This window comes from Branchiostoma belcheri, unplaced genomic scaffold, assembly GCF_001625305.1.
Source record: "Branchiostoma belcheri isolate BF01 breed outbred unplaced genomic scaffold, Haploidv18h27 scaffold82, whole genome shotgun sequence".
NCBI classification, from domain to species: Eukaryota; Metazoa; Chordata; class Leptocardii; order Amphioxiformes; family Branchiostomatidae; genus Branchiostoma; species Branchiostoma belcheri.
The window spans coordinates 339,713-362,463 of record NW_017804487.1 but is presented as its reverse complement, the minus strand read 5'-3'; positions in this window follow the sequence as shown (position 1 = coordinate 362,463).

Here is a 22,751-nt window from a genome sequence, read left to right as displayed (position 1 = left end):
TTATCACACTGGCATTCTGTACATCTGTAGACTAGAGTTCCACGATCTCATACCTTCGCCAAATGATTTTATGTTTCATTTTTACACATGACAAATCATACATGTTTCTCATTGATTATGCAAAAAAGATCCTTTACGTAAATCAAATTATTTGGTCATATTCTAGACCCAAAAGTCTTGTCTTAACAAAGAAGGCTATTCTAGCATTTTCGTTTAAATTATGCAAATGAGGTCCTAAATTGTTAAAAAAATCACGACGATCTATCGACCAGTTGGAGTTATTCTTTTTCAAAGACTCGAAACGAAATGCAGTTCCAGAACAGGCTTCTAGGGGGCCATCACAAAGTTCCGCTGCAGTACCATAACAAGCCGCCAGGGGGCCCAAAATCTAATCATTTCGAAGTCTTATCAAGACCTACCGACCAACCAAATATCAAGCCTTCTAGTGTTATCCTGTTTGCAGATCAAACACTAGCGAAAAATACCCTTCTTGGTGAAGGTAGTTAGCTTTATTGCAAGTCCTTGCGCGAAGGCTGATTGGAAGCAAAGCAAAGCAATGGTGTATGGTGAAGATAAATTGTGAAAAAATGACTCTTCGTGTCTGTCTCACCCTTTTCTAGGCAATCTATATAAATCTATGTAACATCCAGATGAAAGAGTTGCCAATATTTTTTTTCGCGTGAACGTGTTATAACCAGTTTTTCTTTCCATTATATATCATATTCGGTCATTTTGACGATAGACCTTCTACTAATAAAGAGTGTGTACATGTGTCAAGTTGTCTTAACCGCAACCAACACTTAGAGAAACCACAACCCAAAGCAATTTCATGTAAGTAATTTTTAAGTCAATTTCTTGGTCATTTTTTTAAAATATAGTAAATTGAATCAATCCTATCCCATAGCATACTGATGTCTGTGAGGCACAAAACATTGAAGTCACTGACGGAAAACGGTTGCTTGTTTAATTGGCTGGTCCTAGCTATTTATTGGTGGTACCAAAAATAAAGGGACACATCATGTAGCTTGCTCTGGGGCTACTTTAAACACTTCAAATACGAAGTGATGACTTTAATGTGCTAGGACATGGTACTAAAGGTTAATATCAGACAGATGTCTTCATTTTCAATTTTTTTCAATTTATTCAAAATCATACAAAAGCAGGGGTTGACTAATACACCGCTGAATTGTGCATTTGATTTTTTTAACAAACGATTGATATAAAAAACAAGACAAGTAAACAACACACACACTATATACAAGACGTTCAAGCTAAAACGGGACATATTTTTTTCTTTCTTTCTCCATCCAGACTTTTTTTTTTTGTTTTGCCCTCCTGAAATCGTATTGGATACATTTAAATCATAAGCTGTGCTTCGTTAGTTTTCAACTTTCAAAACTATTTTCTAATTCCTAAAACTGTTGTGTACATGTATACAATGCAATTTAGTGGTATTTTGTTTTTATTTATCTGTACATTTGTGTGTTTGTTGTTCGGTTGTCGTTTGAACTGGGTGGCCTTCTCGGTGGTTGCTCACAGCTTTCCCAGTGCTGTCCTGTACACACACATGTACAAAACAGACAATGTAAGACAAGACCATTTTGACCAAGAGGAACATAAACACAAAGCACTTAGGCAAAGTACAACAAACAGAATCTTTGACCACTCTCACTGTTGTTATCGGGTAGTTGTGTGAAGTGTGGGAGACCCGGGCTTTTGTACAATTTTGTGCAAAACGCCAGAAATATAGAATGAATGAATGAATGAATGAATGAATGAATGAATGAATGAATGAATGAATGAATGAATGAATGAATGAATGAATGAATGAATGAATGAATGAATGAATGAATGAATGAATGAATGAATGAATGAATGAATGAATGAATGAATGAAGACCTTTATTGCACATTTTTGCCACACTTGCCTAAGTACAGGTCACAACAAAACAAGATGAATGGACACTGTTAACAGATACAAAAGAAACTAACTATCGTTATATAAATTCGACTTCTCCTCGCTTTTCAGTTATTGTAGAAATAAAGGAACAGATATGTTTTTCGATGGGTGGTTTGTCTACTTGCATTAGGAATATATTTTCTACAGTACTTAAGTGTATGAAATAGGGGAATACTCACTCACTCACTCAGTCCCCTTCCGAGCTTGGTGGCGCATGGGGCTCCAAGTAGCTTCTCCATCTAGGCCGGTCAGTAGCCACCTTCGCCGCCTCATCCATCGAGAACCCGTGTCTCCTCACCTCCTTCTTTACTGTTCTTTTCCATGTCACCCTAGGACGACCTCTCGCTCTTCTGCCCTGCGGCGTCCACCTCAACGCTACTCTTGTCAGATCAGTTGCTGGTTTGCGAAGAACATGGCCTAGCCATCTCCATCTGCGAGCACGCAAGGTCTCGCTCACTGGTTTAAGTCCTGTCTTAAGGTATAGGTTCTTGTTCGAGATGGTGTTAGGCCAAAAGATTTTGAGGATTCGTCTTAGACATTTGTTCGGGAATACATTCAGTTTATGCTGTATAAGTGCCGTCTCCTTCCAACACTCCGCACCATACAACAGAACACTCAAAATAGGGGAATAGGCTCTGTATAAACCTGAACAGTTCTCTGAATGACACACTATACTACTCAAAGCGTACTTTTGTTTTACAGAGCCTGGGTCTTGATACTAGGTTTCTTGTTGAAGGAAACCAAAGCAATTTTATTTTAAAATGTAGTTTGGATAAACCCTAACCCGTAGCATACTTACATCTCTAAAGGCAAAAATGCGATGTCGCTGACGGAAAACGGTATCGTAGGCTGGTTCTAGTTGGATTTATTTATTGGTGGTACCAAAAAAATAAAGGGATTCTTCACGTAGCTTGTTTGCGGGCTATTACAAACAGTTCAAGCCTGAAATGATGACGAAATTGTGCGGACCAAAATGGTTGCTTGTTTCATATAGTAGGCTGGTTCCAAGTACTGTAATTCCAAGAACTGTAATTCCTGATTTTTTCACTATACTGTTATGTTCACTGTTTTACTGTCACTTCTGTACCGTGAACTTATCATTACAGTTAACAAATAATTCCTGGACTTTTTTTCCTGCACCTGTCGCCACTGTGAAGACATAGTTCCGTGAACATGTCCATTTTTCTCAGACCGTGAACTTTTGCTACCGTGAACATAAAGTGGATTACATTTGCTGGTGGTACCCAAAAATAAAAGTACTCCTTACGTAGTTTTTTTTCTTGGTTATTTTAAACGCATTAGGTATGGAGTGATGATGAATATGTGCTACGAAATGGAGTGTATGTCAATTACAGATAGATTTCCCCATCCAAAATATTTTTCGTTATCATGAAAGTTCATCTGTGTTGGTAGTTACATGTTTAGAGTTAAAACTTTAGCGTTTTGTTTTTGCTGCCCCAAAATAACTCATTGGATGCCTTTAAATACGTCTGTGCGTCTGATGACGCTTGAGTAATCTAAAACGTTTTCAATTTCGATACTTGAAATATATTAAGATATCATAATAACTGAAAAACGTGAAACTTGCAGATTAGACTAAAAAGCTGATTGTATAAGCTAGAGTCATTTACAGAAGTGCGTAAATGCAGCTGTTTTCATAAACAGGACAGATAGGCATGTGTATACTCATATACAAAATACCGTTGCAGCTATAATGGAACGTTTAAACCGGCGCAAACAACGCTGAACATATGTTTGAAAGATCAGGAATCGATTTGACGTAAGCCACTGTCACACATAGCTAAATAGAGATTCTTTATTGACACAACAAAAAAGTACAGGGGCTTTTGTATGGTCTTCTACAACTAAAGATCTAACAAAGTTAAATACATGTATGGATAACGTCATCTTACGTACAGAATATATGTATGTGGCAGATTACGTACAGAATATATATCAGTGATAACAATAAAGGTTTAACTATTCTCTAACATGTGTTCTCTAAGATTGAAACATTCTTTAATGTATTTTCCTATTTGAATACTGTATTGGTTATCTCCCCTGAGAATTTAATTGAATTTTTCTATAGGATCTAACGTATTGAAATCAGTTGAACAAGTGGAAAGGAAGGTGAACAGCAATAGGCGCTTATCATTGTATAGTGTACAATTTATTATAAATATGGCCCGAACACTGCCGACCCCCCCCCCCCCAACCATTACAAGATATTCAAAACATTGGGTGTGGACGGGGGGTTCGGCCATGGTCGGCTGGCGGTTGGCTGGTGGTCGGGAGTAGGTCAGCAGTGGTCGTAGCGTGATCGTGGTCAAATTTGCTTCAGATTTGACTCAAATTCGATTGGATTCGTATAGAAAGTTAGGCGTGGATAAATTTGGTCAGGCTATTCCCGAAAAGTGTGAATGTGTGACAGGTGTTTTAAAAAAGTACCTTTAGTATCACGTGAAAATATTTTTCTCACTTATATGGTAATTACAAATACAGTGAATAGATCACGTACAGTGGTTGTGCGTTAGAAACTTCCTATAAACAGGTACTATACTCGTATCATTCTTCCCTAGAACTATGATTGAGGTGTTCAAGAATTCATTCTTTCCTAGATAGAACTATCGCAGAATAGAACTCGCTGTCACCAAGTACAATAGGAGCATTATCATTAGATAGCTTTAAACAATGTATAATATAGAGTTAGATGTCCAAGGCTTAGGTGTGACATGCCGTTCGGTGTGATGTAGCCAGCTGACTGTGAAGCTGGTGTGTTATGCCGAAGGGCGGTTATACAGGCTATACAGATACAGAAACTGGTGTGTTACGCTGAAGGGCGGTTATACCGGCTATACAGATACAGAAGCTGGTGTGTTACGCCGAAGGGCGGTTATACCGGCTATACAGATACAGAAGCTGGTGTGTTACGCCGAAGGGTGGTTATACCGGCTATACAGATACGGAAACTGGTGTGTTACGCCGAAGGGCGGTTATACCGGCTATACAGATACAGATACAGATACAGATACAGTGGCACTTTGAAGTGATAGCGGGAGTCCGTAGTGTGTGACCACAAATACTTGCCATCCATAAACAACACCCCACCACAAATATGCTACATAAACCCCAACTTAGTCGTATTTTTTTTTCGTTTCACATAAACCATTGACAGTGCACGTGCTAGTGTTTGAATCAATAAAACTGCACTTACTTTCGCCCATGTCTCACCTGTTTTAATGTTACCATATGATGATTATGGCTGAATTGCCGACCTCTCACAATTTAAAAGTTTGAAGAAACATATGCCATGAATTCAGACTTACACTACGCAGACGTATGGTATGCAAAATAGTAGTCCAATAAAACTGGTCGGCCATAATAACATCCGGTATGTTACAAATTAGGCTCCGAAAAATTACATATTGTTCAACAGCATGGTCATATAGTAGATCGAGCTTTTTGTAAGTCGAATATGGTATCCCATGCATATATATATATATAGAGAGAGAGAGAGAGAGAGATTTATCTTATACGTGTGCTGTCTTTTAACGAAAAAAATGAAGATATCATATACTGCGTTATGGACGCAGATCGTTGTTTTGAAATTGATTCTCAAAGAAGGTTCTCCCTGGGAATTAAAAAGAAAAATTAAGTTTGCTAAATGTCGTCATTTTTGTGCTTAAACTCTGCTGTGTCATGTTAGGGCCGGGCAGTTAGTGTGAACGAAAAAGGTACAAATGTATGATAAAAAAGACAACAAAACACACAAAAACGTTTAAAACATAGTCATAAGCATAATTTGTCCATATTCTTGATATGCATTTGTTATTTTTCGTTTACTGCCATTTCTTACCACATTTTCGTCCTCATTTCATACTTGAAGCGTTTGGAATAGCCCAAAAACAAGCTACGTGCAGCGTCTCTTTACCGCCCATAAACAGCTAGAAACAGCTTACGGTACAAAACAAGCAACCGTTTTCCGTCAGCGACATCGCATTTTTGTCTCACAGATATCAGTATGCTGTGGAAAAGGAGTGATTTAAATTAGGAGGGATACAAATGACTGCATTAAAAGGATAATCGAAAAGAAGTCCAGTTTTGCCGCCCTGAAATTGCATATAAGGTAAAGTATTGAGTTTTGTGTGTCAAAATCTATATATTATTACGTTGGCTAAAAGAGAAAACAAAGCGACTCGAAAAAAAAAACGAAAACTTTTCTGTCAAATGGTTTTGAGTATGCATGTGTTTCATCCATTTTCGAAAACACACACTCATATACAATAAGGAAATGTCATATTCGTGTTAAAAATCCATTACAATCTTTGACAAATGGATATTGGACCCGGAGGACAGTTTTTTCTTTTGAAAACCGCGGCCATTACCACTCTTTAACAGCCGGACATGGACGTTAGTTTCAAGTACTTTGAAACGGTTTCCATAGATATTTCAATTAGGGAGTTTTCGTCGCCAGACCGACTCTGCACGCAAATAGTCCCAGTAGTGGGACACGGCCGTGCACAGAGTGACAGTTAGTGGAGAAAGAACAGTGACCGTGACACTGCTATCCTTTTAAGCGACAACTGCTGTAAAAACTGACAGAACAAAAGCTTTTGTTGTGTCTCTGTTGGGCCCAAGTTGAAACCAGACCAATAAAGCAACGATCGGGAGTGAACATATTGGCGAACAATGCGCCTCGCACGCATAGTGACTTGTGGTGAAAATATTGGGGAGGAGGGGGGGGGGGGGGGTTACACACACAAAAACAGTTCTAGTGAACATTTCACACACTTCTAGAAAAAAAATGAACTCAAACTGTCTACTACTAGTGAAAACTGAATTAGCACCCCTCTATCGCATTTTTACTAGTAGTATAGACCATGATTAAGATAAACATAAGATGGAGAATATCACATTTTTTCAAACTATCGCGTTTTTCTCCAGAGGTGTGCGGTTGTGATAATAGTCTAGCATCGATTGAAATGAATTGTATACATGAATCTGAGTAACCTTTGGGGGCAAAATGGTCCGGGTTACAATGAGACTTGTGCCACAACAACATAAAATGTTGACTATTCAAACTTCTACAATTCATCAAAAATTTCTCTAAACTTACAGACAGAGAAAAAATATTCTTCTTTTAACTTCCCAAAACCCAGAAAGTTTAGAAAAGGTGGGACATTACGTCTTCCATGGTTTACAAAAGAGAAGTCAAACCCCTTAGACATAGTTTTACACATAGCTATAGTTCTAGACAACTACTTTTCATTATGTAGATTTTAGTATAATCTGTTTCAATGTTCTTGTATGTTTGTAATTTGCAATTAGCCTTAGGGTATGGATTTTGCAATAAATTTATATATTAAAACGTTCACTTGACAACAGTGATTGCTTTGTTTGTTTGTTTAAAATTTAAAGGTAGATATACATGTAGGCACCGTTTTCGTTTAGTCTTTTGGTTAGGTTTTGAACCAGGGTCAGTGAAATAGCAATTGTAAGCCCAATGTCACACATTGCTAAATATGGACTCTTGTCAACCTTAATAATATGTCAGATAATGCTAAACTGCACTTTATTCTTAGAGGCTCCACAATGTTACCCTCTATGTACAACTTTAAAACGATGCAAACTCAGATTTACATTGGAGATACCAAGCGCTTCTAGCTCTGCTTGACTGTTTCTAACAGTCAATTTGATATAGAAGTCCAAATACTACATGTGTAAATGGGGCTAAATTCTCCTTGTAGCTCTGATTGGCGGATGTGTTTCCGCCAATGAGATATAGGAGGTTAACACGTAATCTTATCTTTCAAATAGCTTTTTCAACATTTTATTTGATTTAACATTTTAATGTTTTGGAGTGGTGGGACTACAGCGCACAGATATGTCAACTTTGTATATTTAAATGTTAATCGTACCTTTTTTTGTTGTGTGGCGCTGTTAATATAAGTTATAAACTTGAGTGCGTCAGCGTCACACTGTCCTTGTTATGTTTTCATGTTTTGATGAATAAAAAAAATATGATCTCCCGAACACTAGCCGAACTCCCCCCGACCACGGTCCGGCTGCGCCAGCCGAATGCCTCAAAATGTTTTAAAAAGTCGGGTGTGGACGGGAGGTTCGGCCACGTTTGGCTTGTCGTTGGCACTCAAATTTGACTCAAATTCAACTCAAGTTCGATTCGATTCGCATAGAAAGGTGGGTGTGACCTAAAACTGGTCAGACAACTCCCGAACCTGAGCCAACCTTGCTAATTGGTTGGCTAGTGCTCGGGGGGAAGGTTCTAAGAAATCATATTATATCCGATTCAACCAACTGATGTACAATCTAGTTTATACAGTCATGTATAGAACTCAAGACATGTACTTTATCATGCAAGCCATGTTCCATACATATACATGTACTATATTACCTTTTTGAAATAGTATAATGTTATTTTCGATACATAGAACTTGTAGGTAATACTGTAGACGTGAGAGTAGATGTTAGCTAGATATGTAGTACTGAAGAGTTTGCCATGCATTGTACCCGTTACAATTGTTGTGCAATAAAGATTGACTTGACTTGACTTGTTATGAATGTGTAACAGGGGCTATGCTGCACCTATTTGAAAAATATACCTGCACACACACTTTCTTTCAAAGATGCTCAAATTGACTCAAATTCAACTCAAGTTCGATTCGATTCGTATAGAAAGGTAGGCGTGGCCTAAAACTGGTCAGACAGCTCCCTAACTTCAGCCAACCTTGCTAATTGGTTGGCTAGTGCTCGGGGGAAGGTTCTGAATGTGTAACAGGGGCTATGCAGGCACCTACTTGAAAAATAAAACTGCACACACACTTTCTTTCAAAGATGCTCAATTTGATTCAAATTCAACTCAAGTTCGATTCGATTCGTATAGAAAGGTAGGCGTGGCCTAGAACTAGTCAGATATCTCCCGAACTTCAGCCAACCTTGCTAGTGCTCAGGGGAAGGTTCTGAATGTGTAACAGGGGCTACTTGAAAAATAAAACTGCACACACTTTCTTTCAAAGATGCCCAATTTCTCAAAAAATGACTCAAATTCAACTCAAGTTCGATTCGTATAGAAAGGTAGGCGTGGCCAAAATCTGGTCAGACAGCTCCTTAACTTTGTGCTCGGGGGAAGGTCTGAATGTGTAACAGGGGCTATGCTGCACCTACTAGAAAAATAAAAACTGCACACACACTTTCTTTCAAAGATGCTCTCCTGTTTGTTGTTAAATATTCCACTTCATTACCTGTAGCGGATATGATATTAAAGGTAGTGTTTATACTGACTGATTCACACGACACGCCGACTGTTGTGCTGTTATCGCAGTCCGGGTTTCCACTCTATCACATAACGGAACTATCAATAAGAGTTATTTTGTTACTTCCATGTTTTGAGGACAACACTTTCCAATAACATGTTTATCCATTGTCCATGCTAAGTGGATATATGGGGAGAAATATGTTCTAGCTTCTTTCCTCAATATGAACTTTACATAGTTTTCATTTTGTAACGATGGTAAGGTACCGGAAGCAATTAAGTGAGGTAAATAGTAGCCATATGGTAACGTTTCAAGCTTAGTCTGTTATCACATACTTATCATATTTTTTTACAAAAGTACAATGCGTATCAAAAAGGTATTCATAAGGCAAGATTGTGAATGAATATTTGTAGAGGACTATGAAATCAATGTGGCGACGGACAATAGTAAAATCATCAATAAGAAGAGTAAGTATTACATGCTTTATCACCATTCACATAAAATATAATAAAACGTAAAGGCTATATTTATTTCATATATCGTTTCTAACAGACATAATAAAGTAATATGATAATGTATACAATATGGCTTGTTTAAGGAACTGAGTATTGAATTGTTGTTGAATTATTGAATTGATTTCTAGTTGGGGCCTATGTGAGGACATGTCATCATAAAGGCATCCAATACAGTTTTTGAGGGTAGCAAAATTGTCATTAGATAGCTTTAAACAATATCTTGATGTTCAAGGGTTAGGTGTAACAAGTCGATCGGTGTATGTATCCAGCTGCCGCCGCGCCGCGTGCCTGCGAAGCTGGTGTGTTACGCCGAAGGGCGGTTATACCGGCTATACAGATACAGAAGCTGGTGTGTTACGCCGAAGGGCGGTTATACCGGCTATACAGATACAGATACAGATACTGGTCATGCTTTAAATGTAGTATAAGTTGAACCAATCCTATCCCATAACATACTGATATCTGTGAGGTAAGAATACGATGTCGCTGTAATGGACAACGGTTGCTTGTTTTGTATTATAGGCTTATTGTAGTCATTTTTTGGTGGTACCAAAAAATAAAGTGATGCTTCACGTAGCTTGTTTTGTGGGTATTTCAAACATTTCAATTATGAAATGATGATGGAAATTTGCTACTAAATTGCAGTAAATGTCACTATCAGACAGATTTCTTTAGAAAGAATGACCAGAAAATTGTCTTTGAAAATCCACTTCTACTCCCCTTGGTTGTCTTTAAAGGTATCCAGTGCGGTTTTTAGGGCTTGGAAACCCAATTTTTCAAAGCCTTCTGGAAATTTATCTACATACTGAGTTGAAATCACACTGTCCCAATTTATATTGACCCTCATGGAGCAAAAATCCCCCAAATTCTGACGAAAAATGGTTACTGGAAGGGCCCTTGGTTGATTTTTGGGGCACCACCCGGAAAATAAAGGACTCATCTTAGGGCTTGTTTCTGCAGTTTGAAAAGCCCAACTATGAAAAGCTGACTCGAATGTGCTAATGTGAAGTAGTATGTGTCAATATCACAAAGATTGCCTTATTCAGCATATTTCCAATTTTGCTGCCCTGAAATCGGCACTGGATGCCTTTAATCGACAATGCTTAAAGTAGGTAATATTCTGTAATATTCTGTAGTTAGAAGATGAAATACATTTCACCATAGATTGCCCCTTGTATAGTAGAGATAGACTCATATTTTTTAGCCATGTATTAAGTATATTTCCCCACTTTAGTTATTTGACTAGTAAATAGAAATTTGTATTCCTTTTAACTTTTGATAAACCTACTCTAAGTAATCTCACAGCAGCATATATCCATACAATCACTACCAAGCGAGATGAAGCCGAAAAGAATAGAAATTAGACATTTATTTACACTCCTATATGTTCATATGTATGTAATGTATAGTTGTTTATGTTCATGTTCTGTACCCATGCGACCTGTACTTAGTTCTGTAGAACACAAATGTACAATAAAGGTCTTCATTCATTCAATATTTCCCCGCACCCGTACTGGAAAGGCGATCAGCCTAAGAGGCAGACCCTGAAACTCGGATTTTGCGGTGGGTTCGCGGCCGGTAGGAGGGGCGGTAGGAGAGATATAGGGAGGGCCGTGCACTTGAGTCCGCGGGACGCCGCGAATGTCAAGCCCGCCTCTCCAGTAATTCTCCCCGTAACCTTTGCTTACAGTGAACGGGTCAGGACGTCTGTCAAGAGACGGTAGGGACGTGGCACTCCAGGCCGCCGCCGCCTGGTCCAGCCGCCCGGTGATGCATGCGGGAAGGGCTGGGAAAATCTGGACCATTACTCGGTTCCTCTCTTCCCTGTGGTACCATTGGGAATCCGCCAGACGATGTCTTTCCCAGGCCAAACAATATTGCAAACAGACTTCTCTCAGTGACTTTTTTTCCGTCTTCAGATTCGAAGGGTCGGGGCTCACGGCATGAAACAGGCACAACTTGTTACACGACCCATTAGCAGCCGGACCCAGGCGCCCTCCCGAGCCCAAACCCTCCGCACAGACGCCCTCACCTCTGCTCTCACCCATGTACCTTCTTGGCGGGCTCAGCTTCCTCGCGATAGTTCCAAGGATTGGGTTCTCTGCCTGTGTTGGCTCCCACATTAGGTCTAACATCCGCTGGTAGGAGGTTTGAAACCTCGGCGGAAGCGTCTTGAGTAGGGTATACAACCTTTTAAATTCTACCGAGAGTTCAGAACTGTGTCATTTGGAACAGATCTTTCTTTCATCTCTCTGTACTGTAGCTTTGTACTTGTATATTCCCTTTCCTGGCTAAAGGATCAAAGGAAGGTATAACTGTCGATCGGTGTATATATATGGTCTACAAAGGGTCGTAGTTTGTACATTCTGGTATTGCGTGATACAAAGCGGTGTCTCACTATTCTCACCATATTTGCACAAATTTGGCATTCAAGCATATACATCTTGAGTTCATTTTGTTACTGGATTTTGTTTGGGGTTTTCCCCCCCAGAAATCTTTGAAAATCGCCATCAGGCGACATGTATTTTCTGGATGAATAAATAAATAAACAAACAAACAAACAAATGTACAGGTGTAACGGGTAACAAGAGACATGTTATCACAGGTTTAACTGATTTTGTTTCGTTTGACTAACTACATGAACTTCAAAATGATGTTTTCTAACATTTCAATTTTTGCTACTCAAGTACATGTATCTATGTGACAACACATCATATCATATCACATCATATCATATCTGTATCTGTATCAGTGTAGCCGGTATAACCGCCTTTCGGCGTAACACACCAGCTTCGTATCTATTGTATTTTTATGTAAGATCATTACAAAAAATGCTAACGTAATGTTCCCCCCTTTTGTCTGAGTCGTGTTTTTATGATTGATGGGCTAAATGATCGATGTTTCAGTTGCTCATTTTAAAATCTAAAAGCAGTCCATTAAGGTAACAACATTCACTCACACGTCAATCACGATTATCTAGAGCTAAACTACGTCAAAACAAAAGACAACATCTGGTTATACATATGCCTTGTATACATTTACTATTCATTATTCACTGCCTTCAAAGAAGAAGTCGAACCCCATAATAGCTAGCGTAGTAGTAGAAGTAGAAGTTTTTTCCAGACAGTTGTTACCTGTCTCCTGTTACTGCATTGCAACGAGTATTATACTTGATTGTAAAAGCAATTAGCCTTCAGGCATGATTTTACAAATAAAGTTACATTTAGAAATTTTCCTATCTCCTTGTTTAAATGTATCCATTTTGGATTCTTGAGATATTTCTATTGTCTAATTTTTAACAACGCATTTCCCCCACTCTCTGGTGGGGTGATTTACCCCCTTGATAATTACAGGGGTTTGGGGCAAATCGCTGCTTTTAGTACATATATTTATGTACATTCTTAAGAGCACACCTGCCGGGTCCAAGCTGCTTAAATCTGACTTGGCGTACCCAGGTGAGTGAGTTATGGGTGTTGAAAGGGTTTGGGAATAGACCTTAATTGATTTAATATCGCCTTTCCTAATAATCGGATTGCGCGGGTTATATATTAGGCCACAGCAAGTAATTTCTATGGATGACATTAATTTTAATTCGCGTGTATTTGGAAAAAAATTGTTGCCTTCTGACAGTTGTCAACATGCCGAAAATGGGCAAAGATGTCTGTTGCCATGCCGGAAGGTGGATGGCAGATAACTATGAAGAGAGGAGACAAGAAAAGGCTCTGATTTAATGTTTTGTTTCTTACTTTGATGCAGTGATATGTGATGCTGGCTGTGTATACATGATGTACCCACTGAATAAAAACCATTTGTACAATGATTGAGTCAAGATTTTAAAATGTAGGAACCTTGTTTTTTTCGGCCCGCCTTGTTTTTTTTTCGCCCGCTCGCATTAGATTTGGAGTCTGCGGATGATGTCATCCATAAAATGTACTTGCTGTGGCCTTAGTCGTTCGGGTGCTGCTGCTGCTCTTTCCCCGGGAGTCGGGAACAAATTAAGGGATGAAGACGTGATGACTACAGGGACGCCCCGTCAGGGATAAACTCAGGAAAAAATCACGCAGTGAAACCGTCTCACGGTTTAGATCGATGGATCATTATCGGCGTTTTAGTCATTAAAACCTGTTCTGGGTGTGGATGTGAGGAAAGTAGGTGATCGATGTTGTGGGGAGACTGCTGAGAGAAATGGAAAGGTTTGTAGCGTGAGAGTAAAGCACACAGGTTGTTGTAAGTGATAGCATATGCTCTGACCGTTCATCTGGTAATGACATATGTATATTGTACAGGAAATGCAGCGGAGGATGAAATGCACTTTATTTGTCATTGCCCTTATTATAGCACCAAAAGAGATAAGTTATCATGGTCAACAAAATGTTCCCCAGCTTTATTCACCTTCCCAGCCTACAAAAAACACACACCCCAATTCATATATCTCGCAAAATGTCGGCCATTCATATTCCACTGCACACGGAAAAGAAATCAAACCTTAAGTAGCATTAGCATTACTTATTATCATTTTTACTGTTTACTGTTGTTATCATGTTCTTGCAATTAGCCCTCGGGCATGAATTTTGCAATAAACTTTCAATTATGTTCACTCACGACGAAAACTCACAATAGGGCGAGTAGAAAACTTCCTACCGAAAAGACAGGAAAAAATCTGCTCATTTATCTTTAATACTGAAAAATATTTGACTGTCAAAAACGTGGTAAGCGATATTATGGGGATAAGTGTATGTCATTTTTTGTACTTGTAAAATAATAAACCATTGATATAAGAAAGAAAAAAAGTTGACATTGCATTCAGTAAAAACAAGATAATTCAACGTTAGTAGATTTTGATTTGAAATTGAATTTTCCAAATTTGAACTAAACAGGCTATACTTGTCATTTCATGTGCAGGTTTGAACGTAATTTCAAAATGCATGATCTCACCTTACTTGAGTATTTTAAGTGTCATACTAAAATTAAAAATAACCAACTTAGTAATCATTTACGAACGGTGCACTGGACCTTTGACAACAAGAAGCTTTATCTGTTTATAATAAGAAAGTCACCATAAAACATTACCATTTGTATTACGCAATGAACGTTTGAAAGCAAGTAAATAGCATTGTATTTTGGACTGTTCAAGTTTAAAACATGTTTTGAAGACTTAGAAGCTATTCTCTATTGTGTCCACGGAAAAGAAAAACCACTGGATTATAGCTAATATATTTGAATGAGTAGGTTTGGACAGGTAGGTTTTATATATTTTACCTTTGTACATGCAAACATTGTAGGCTAGTACGGGTTCTAAAACCTGCTTAATGTAAGGGATCGGAAGTGGATATTCTTGGTTATAAATTCATTGAATGAAAGACCTTTATTGTACGTTTGTGCTCTAACAAGCTAAGTATAGGTCATGTATAAACATGGATAAAGAATACAGCAATAACACTTAAACTATACATACTAATGTGATCTACTATTTACAGGTTCATCTTCTTCTCGCTTCTTGACGCAGGTAAAGATGTACAAACATATTGACCTAATTATACATGATTTGTCAAGTTTCACGAGGAATTCGAATTTTTCTATTCTGTCTAAATAAATGTCTAAAGCTTGGGAAGTTATCTATTACATAAGTATAGAGGTAATCCCTCTCATTTCTATATAATGTGCAGTCAACCACAAAATGGCATTCATCCTCAATATTATCTATGTTACAAAATTGGCAGATCCTTCGTTGTAGAGTTATACGAGTATATAACCTTCATTTGTGCATACGCCGGTGCTCTTGCACACTTGTCTCATTTACCAACGTACAGTACCTATCCGCACAGATGTCTCTTTGTTTTTTGGTATCGTGAAATAAACGAGTAATTAAAAAACGAGTGTGAACACATATGACATACTTACTGCAAGTTTATCAACCACAAAAACGTAACATTTAAACTTTCTGGATATCCCTGTACCATGTAATAGACAGCAGACACATCTTACTGTGTGAAGACATTAGCATATAGTAGAGGGGATTCATTCCTCAAGCTAACCGACATCTTGCACACAGGCTGTCGTCCCTCAGTAAGACATCTGGAGTCGCATAGTTCCCGTTTAGAACTTTTATTCAGCCTGTCACACGGCCGGTTTGGCCTGTGTGGCTTCTTCAAGTGTACAGAGGCTAATGACACAAGTGCATGAAGTTCTCACTTATATACCTTTCCAGTGCATAGTGCATGTGTAAAGACATTAGCTTACGATTGACATTCGGAATTTGTCCTAACCTTACATTGGGTCCTTCTAATGGCGCACAAAACATAGAGATTTCAGGGCAGTGAAACTGGAATTTCAAAGTCAATTTTCTGCATGTTCATTTGTCCAAACATGATTGAAAATGAGCACCATTTCATAATGGATTGTACACTATACAATGATAAGCTCCTATTGCTGTTCACCTTTCTTTCCGCTTGTTCAACTGATTTCTGTACGTTAGATCATATAGATAAATTCAACTACATTCTCAGGGGAGATAACCAATACAGTATTCAAATAGGAAAATACATTAAAGAATGTTTCAATCTTAGAGACTACATGTTAGAGAATAGCTAAACCTTTATTGTTATCACTGATATATATTCTGTACGTAATTTGTCACATACATATATTCTGTAGGTAGGCTGACATTATCCATACATGTATTTAACTTTGTTAGATCTTAAGTTGTAGGAGACCATACAAAAGTCCCTGTACTTTTTGTTGTGTCAATAAAGAATTTATCTATTTGTTTTAATTGAATCAACCCTATCCAATAGCACACTGATATATGTGAGACAACAATGCAATGTCGCTGACGGAAAAATTGCTATTTATTTGTGGTACCAGAAAATAAGGGGACTCTTCATGTAGCTTGTTTTGGGACTATTTCAAACGCTTTAAGCCTGAAGTTATGACGAAAAAAGTGCCAAGAAATGCGCAAGTAAATGTTAATATCAGATATCGTCCAGCATATTCTTTTTTAATGAAATAAAGACTAAGCTTTAACTTCCAACACTTAGACTACAGAAATGGGACTTACCCCAAATTTTCTGTAGTTTAAGTGTTGGAAGTTAAAGCTTAGTCTTATTTCATAATGACTTGAACCAACACAGATGAACTTTCATGCTAAATATTTATTATTTTTTGTTTTGCCTCCCTGAAATTGCTTTGGCTTTGAAGTAGTGACATTTGCCAACTATTCGCAAACAGATATCCCTGAAACCCCGATACTTAGACTGTGGCTTCCTGTCTGTTCTTCTATAGTTCCTACAACATTTTCAGAAACCCTGCTTACAACGGAAATACTTGCGGTCGTCTAAACCGACTCGTTGAAATTCAAGCAGGCCTGCTTTTAATTCCGCAAGGTCGACGCCAGTACACGGTGTATATAAAGTATCGTAATGGCCGGGCGTTAAACCCGATGGTATTTGTTATCTGACATGCCATTGGCGTATTTGAAATGCTAACCGTTTTTAACGTTAATGATAACTGATCCATACTCAAAATGCGATCGCAGTCAATCAAATGAAATGAAATGAAATACCTTTATTGTGCATTCATGCCACGAAGGGCTAGGTACAGGTTAAGACTTAACAGACACATAACAAACGTATGTAGAAAAGTGGAGACAAAAGATACACTACTTGACTTAGACATACATACATACATACATACATAAAGAACATACAAGGGTACTATACTAGGCTAATACAAAGTGTTCTAGTTACTGAGCTAATACAGAGTGGTCAACTTCTCGCTTTTTTGTACAGTGGAAAATGTGGGAACAGATCATGTTTGTGATACAAGGTTTGTCTAGACGCATCAAAAATATCAATTTATCGTTTGCATGTAGGTGTTCAAAGTATAGGAACTTCTCTTTGATATGATTAAAAAGGACAAATCTTTCATTATAATATAAAGTACAGTTTTTAAAAAATGGGGTTCATCTTCTATTCTATTCATGTTACAGTATTGACAGAGTCTATTCTGGAGAGGAATGCGGTTCCCTTACCATGCAGACAGCATTTCGGTGTTCTTTGCATTCAACAGAAGAAGTTATAATGAATGAAGACCTTTATAGTACGCAAATACCCACTGGGTTCAGTACAGGTCACAGGAAAGACATCACAGTTTGCAATGAATATATACAATGTACTCGTACAAGCTAGTGCTAATTCTATGTACTATCATCAGTATGGACATATAGTCTAATAATTACGATAATTTGGCTTCTTCTCGCTTCTTAGTAACGATGTAGATATAAGTACAGATGTGTTTTATAATCGAAGGTTTGTCTAAAGCCATTAGAAATATGAACTTATCTGTGTTGCTAAGATGTATGAAATGGGGAAACATACATTGCAATAGTTTATAAAGCTCAGCTCCCTCTTCGTTGTATAAACTACATTCTAATACAAAGTGTTCCTCATCCTCTATCCTATTTAGATTACAATGCCTACATATTCGTTGTTCCAGGGGAGTGCGGTTATGGCGTCCGGTTTCAATGTGTAGTTTATGGCAGCTTATCCTGAGTTTTGTAGTGGCGGTCCTATGCCGTATGTTGTCGAGATATAACGTCATGTTGATGGCATGTCGCTCCCCTGTGGTGTGTACATGTATGTCCTATCGTTCCACAAATCCTGTCCTGAACCGGAGACCATGGGAAAAAGTTTCTGCGGTTTGGGAAGTCGGAGTTCTCTGTGGGCCCCGAAACCTCCAGGGATGGTGGACAATGGCGGGAATGTCGTGTGGTAAACATGTCGGGCTGGGGAAGTCATCCCGACTCTGTCCTGTGGTCATGCTGGGAGCTCATTCTGTTAAACTGTTCATCCTATTACAGACAAATCACTCTGGGGTGGACCTTTAAAAAAAAATAGAATCTTAGTATGTTTTGTAGTAAAGTTATAATATTTAAAGGAATCCAATGCAATCTCATGTGCCCTTTATACTGCCCAGACATAGCTAGAACTAGCCTACGATACAAAGAAATTCTGAAATACAGGAAATCTGTATGTAAGTAACATTTACAGTCATTTCTTAGCACATTTTCGTCACTATTTAATACTTGAAGCGTTTGAAACAGCCAAAAAACAAGCTACTTGCTGCGTCTCTTTACCGCTAGAACCAGTCTACGATACAAAAGAAGCAACCGTTTTCCGTCAGCGACATGCATTTTTGCCTCACAGATATCAAGTTAATGGAATAGAGTTGACTTAATTTACTACTGCTAGTATTCAAACGAATAACCAGAAAATTGACTTTGAAGATCCAGTTTTGGATGCCTTTACGATCATCGTCATTAATTGATTAATTATCCGGTGAGGTACACTTGATACTGACCTGATATTTGTACCAATGATATTGCGAGACCAGCGATCTATGACTATAAAGAACAATTCTACATTATTACGATGATATGACGCCATTTATTCTATGTTCGAAATTATCAGAAAGGGATGAGCTCATCATACAGTTTATACGATGTCCTTGACTTCGCTTACGATTTAAAAACAGACGCAAAAACTTCGGTGAAAAGAAAGGAAACAACATACTTGATATTAATAACTCTTTTCCTCGAAAATATAATTTATTCGCTTAAGACACGGAACACGGTTTCCACTTACCGATGTATCCCTACAGAGTCCTACATAGCTTGATGTTGTACCTTTTAATAAAATAGGTTAAAATAGGTTACGTATGTGAAACACATTGGGTAGTATTTCAGCTGAGTTGGCTGGCTGCACTGCATACCACACTTACTCCGCTGACATGCCAGAAATTTTGACAGTGTGCTCTCTAATACCTGAATAAAATGAGCTACCACACACACACACACACACACACACACACCACGCGATACATTTTAAGATTAGGTGTCGTACATGTATCAAATAAAGCTATTATAAAGATCTTGTGCTATTCCGTTGTTTATACACTCTGGTCACCTAGGTGTCACTGTTTTGCCCGACCCGGAGACCCTTTGTGTCAAATATCATTGCCGGCAGCATATCGGCCGGTTGGTAAAGCCATCGGAACATCTGCTAAATATAGGAATTCCAATCCATTGACAAACGCTGTAAAATTGGGGCTCCGCGCGTGCCTCGAGAAGGATTCTTCAACCGGTCCAGAAGGACAATAAAGCATTCTTTGACTTGAGTTCTTCCCAGACATTCTTCTCCCACGGTCTTCACCCCGGCATACCTGCAGGCCGATTATGAAAACAGATGATCGGTAGGCCGGTACGGGCAGGGCGGGGATCGATCGACCTTTTCACCCGCAAGAACTCCTGCTTCACACCGGGTAGCCCGCTCCGACCTGCCGGCACCTGGTGATCTTCACCCCGTTACTTTGAGGGAGGGGGGCAGGGGGGGCACTGGAGAGAACCCGCGGCAATTCAGCGTCATTTCCTACCGAGACAATTACGCCTAACAACGTAGGAAATGTTCAACCCGGTGATTGCTGTTGAGTGCAAACTAATTGCGATAAAATGAAGTAAAGTGGAGCAATCAGTGCCCGAGTAAAGTCGATGGGGCGAAATTACACCTTCTTCGGCCACCGACGGCGTCATCGCTGAGGTGAGTGTTTCGGGGCCCTTTATCCCCGAGCCGGCGTCTTGCCGGGAAGCCGCGCCGTGAACAGGTAAACTCTATACCTAATTACACGGTCTGCGGCGCCGGCGATGGTTCAAAGTTGGCCCCGGAGCTCGTAAAGGTGAGAGGGGTTTATCTCAAAAGTGCATCTATATCTGTTGAAAATTAGTACGTTTCGCTCACTGCATTAAAATGCATCGTGAACCAAAGGATTTCACTTATGAATGAAATGGGATACTACGATAGATTGAAAGACCAAACGTCAGAACTCTTAATTACATTTGACTTCATCAGGTTTATAAAGGGTTGGTCTCAAAAGTGCATCTATATCTGTTGAAAATGAGTACGTTTCGCTCACAGTATGAAACAGCACTAAAATGCATTGTCAACCAAAAGATTTCACTCATGAAAAATGAATTAGGATATAAACTAATATAAACTACGATAGAATGAAAGACCAAACGTCGTAACTCTTGATTATATTTGACTTAATTCAAAATAGGGATCAGAAATTAGCAGCCTAAAGCTACAAATTAGGCTTCTAATAGTACAGATTAACTGAATGAATGAAACTTGCATGACGTAAGTTTCCCGACGGATGTGCTCTTGAGTTATACTACAGATAGATTGACTTTTGTTCTCTTTTAATTTGAATGGTTAAAGCCCCTGTCACATGTATTTACGGATTTGTAAAGGTAAGCGTAAAGGTTTGTATTATATTTACGTCGTATTTAAGCTCATTGAAAGGTGACGGAAAGCCACCCCCCTCCCCCCAAACCAAGGCCGGGAGCAAGGTCAGCTGTGGTTGGCTGGTGTTCGGACAGGTCACCTACTGCGCCAGCCGAATGTTAAAGGAGGAGGAGGGTCGGCCATGGTTGGCCGGTGGTTGGCTGGTGTGCGGTAGTAGGTCGGGACGTGGTTATCAGTCAAATTTGACTCAAATGCAAGTCAGATTCGTATCGAAAGGTAGGAGTAGCCTAAATCTGGTCAGAGAAGTCTGTTGCCTACTCTGCAGTACCTGTTCAAGAATTAGAAGATATTACCAGAAGTGAAAATTATACTAGCTACAGGAGCAAAGTTATCAAGGAACACTTCAAAGAAATGTCCCATGATGTGTTACATGTATACACAGCACAACCTAACATTTTCCTGTTATTGACCTAAATTTCTTTAGTTTGAACTAAAATATATTTGTTGGAACAAAAGCAATTATAATGTTCTATAACTCTATATAAAGTTCATTTGTCCATAATTAGTACACATACATAATACAGAGGCAAAGGCTTTCTCAAAGTTACGATTTTTCAACTTTGTTAAAAGTTGCCTATTTACAGATACATTCCAAGATTCTTCTATGAAATTCTGGTCAGTCATTTTGGACAAGACGTGCATAAACTTCAGGCCACAACGACTTCATTTTATGGATGACATCCTCTGAAGACCCCAAAACTAGTGCGCGCGGGCGAATACAAAAATTCTGGCCAAAAATTAAAATGCTACTAAACCACAGGAATACAAGGCTGGTATTGTGAATTTGCGGCAGTACATAGTGACGTATACGACAAGCCGGCATATGCTGGCTTTTTGCGGAATTTATGAATCAGCACTGTACGTATGTACTGAGTTATTGCCGTCGTGGAGCTTCGGTAGCCTGGGTGCCATCCTCCACAGTTACCACCGGCTCTGTATTGTCACTAACTACCATGGACTACCCAGGCCTAGAGCCAGGCCAGAGCCTCAGAGGACGTAATCTTTTCTTTTTCTTTCTTTTTTTTTTTTTTGAGAACAGGCAAAAATCAATGCGCGCGCGGATGTTATCCATAAAATTAAGGCGGTGTGGCCTTATTGTACGTATAAACAGGTCCCCCCCCCCCCTTCCTCCCCTCTCTGAGAATGTACTGCACGGTGCACGAGGAAAGTTGGCCGACCTCTACAGGTCAACAGTGTTGTCTCCAAGTGGAACAAACTGGAACTCACACCATCAGAGCCTGATAGCTCCAACAGCGCTACCCCGCACCCCACCGACAACCCTGAACCCAAGCAAGAACACATTTTCCCCGGCATAGTTTGCCCAGATGTCTTAATACTACTTTGATTGTACACTAATGACTCGTTTACCCAGCACTGATGTGGTGGGGAGAGTGCTGGGGTACTGGCAATTTGCTACAATTACAGCACTGTTAGACGGAGCTAAGTGTTACCGGCTGGCTCGGATTGGAGGTTGACCTTCAACATCAGCGCTGAAAACTGTTATTATCCTTAATTTGTACTTACAAGGCACATGTGGCGAGGCTGGGAGGTGGCGAGCGGCAGATACTCCGTCCACATCCAGGCAGAACAGAAGGACGTTCCCGCTGAAAGACGGAACTGCAAAACAACTCAGTCTGCCGCTGGCAAAC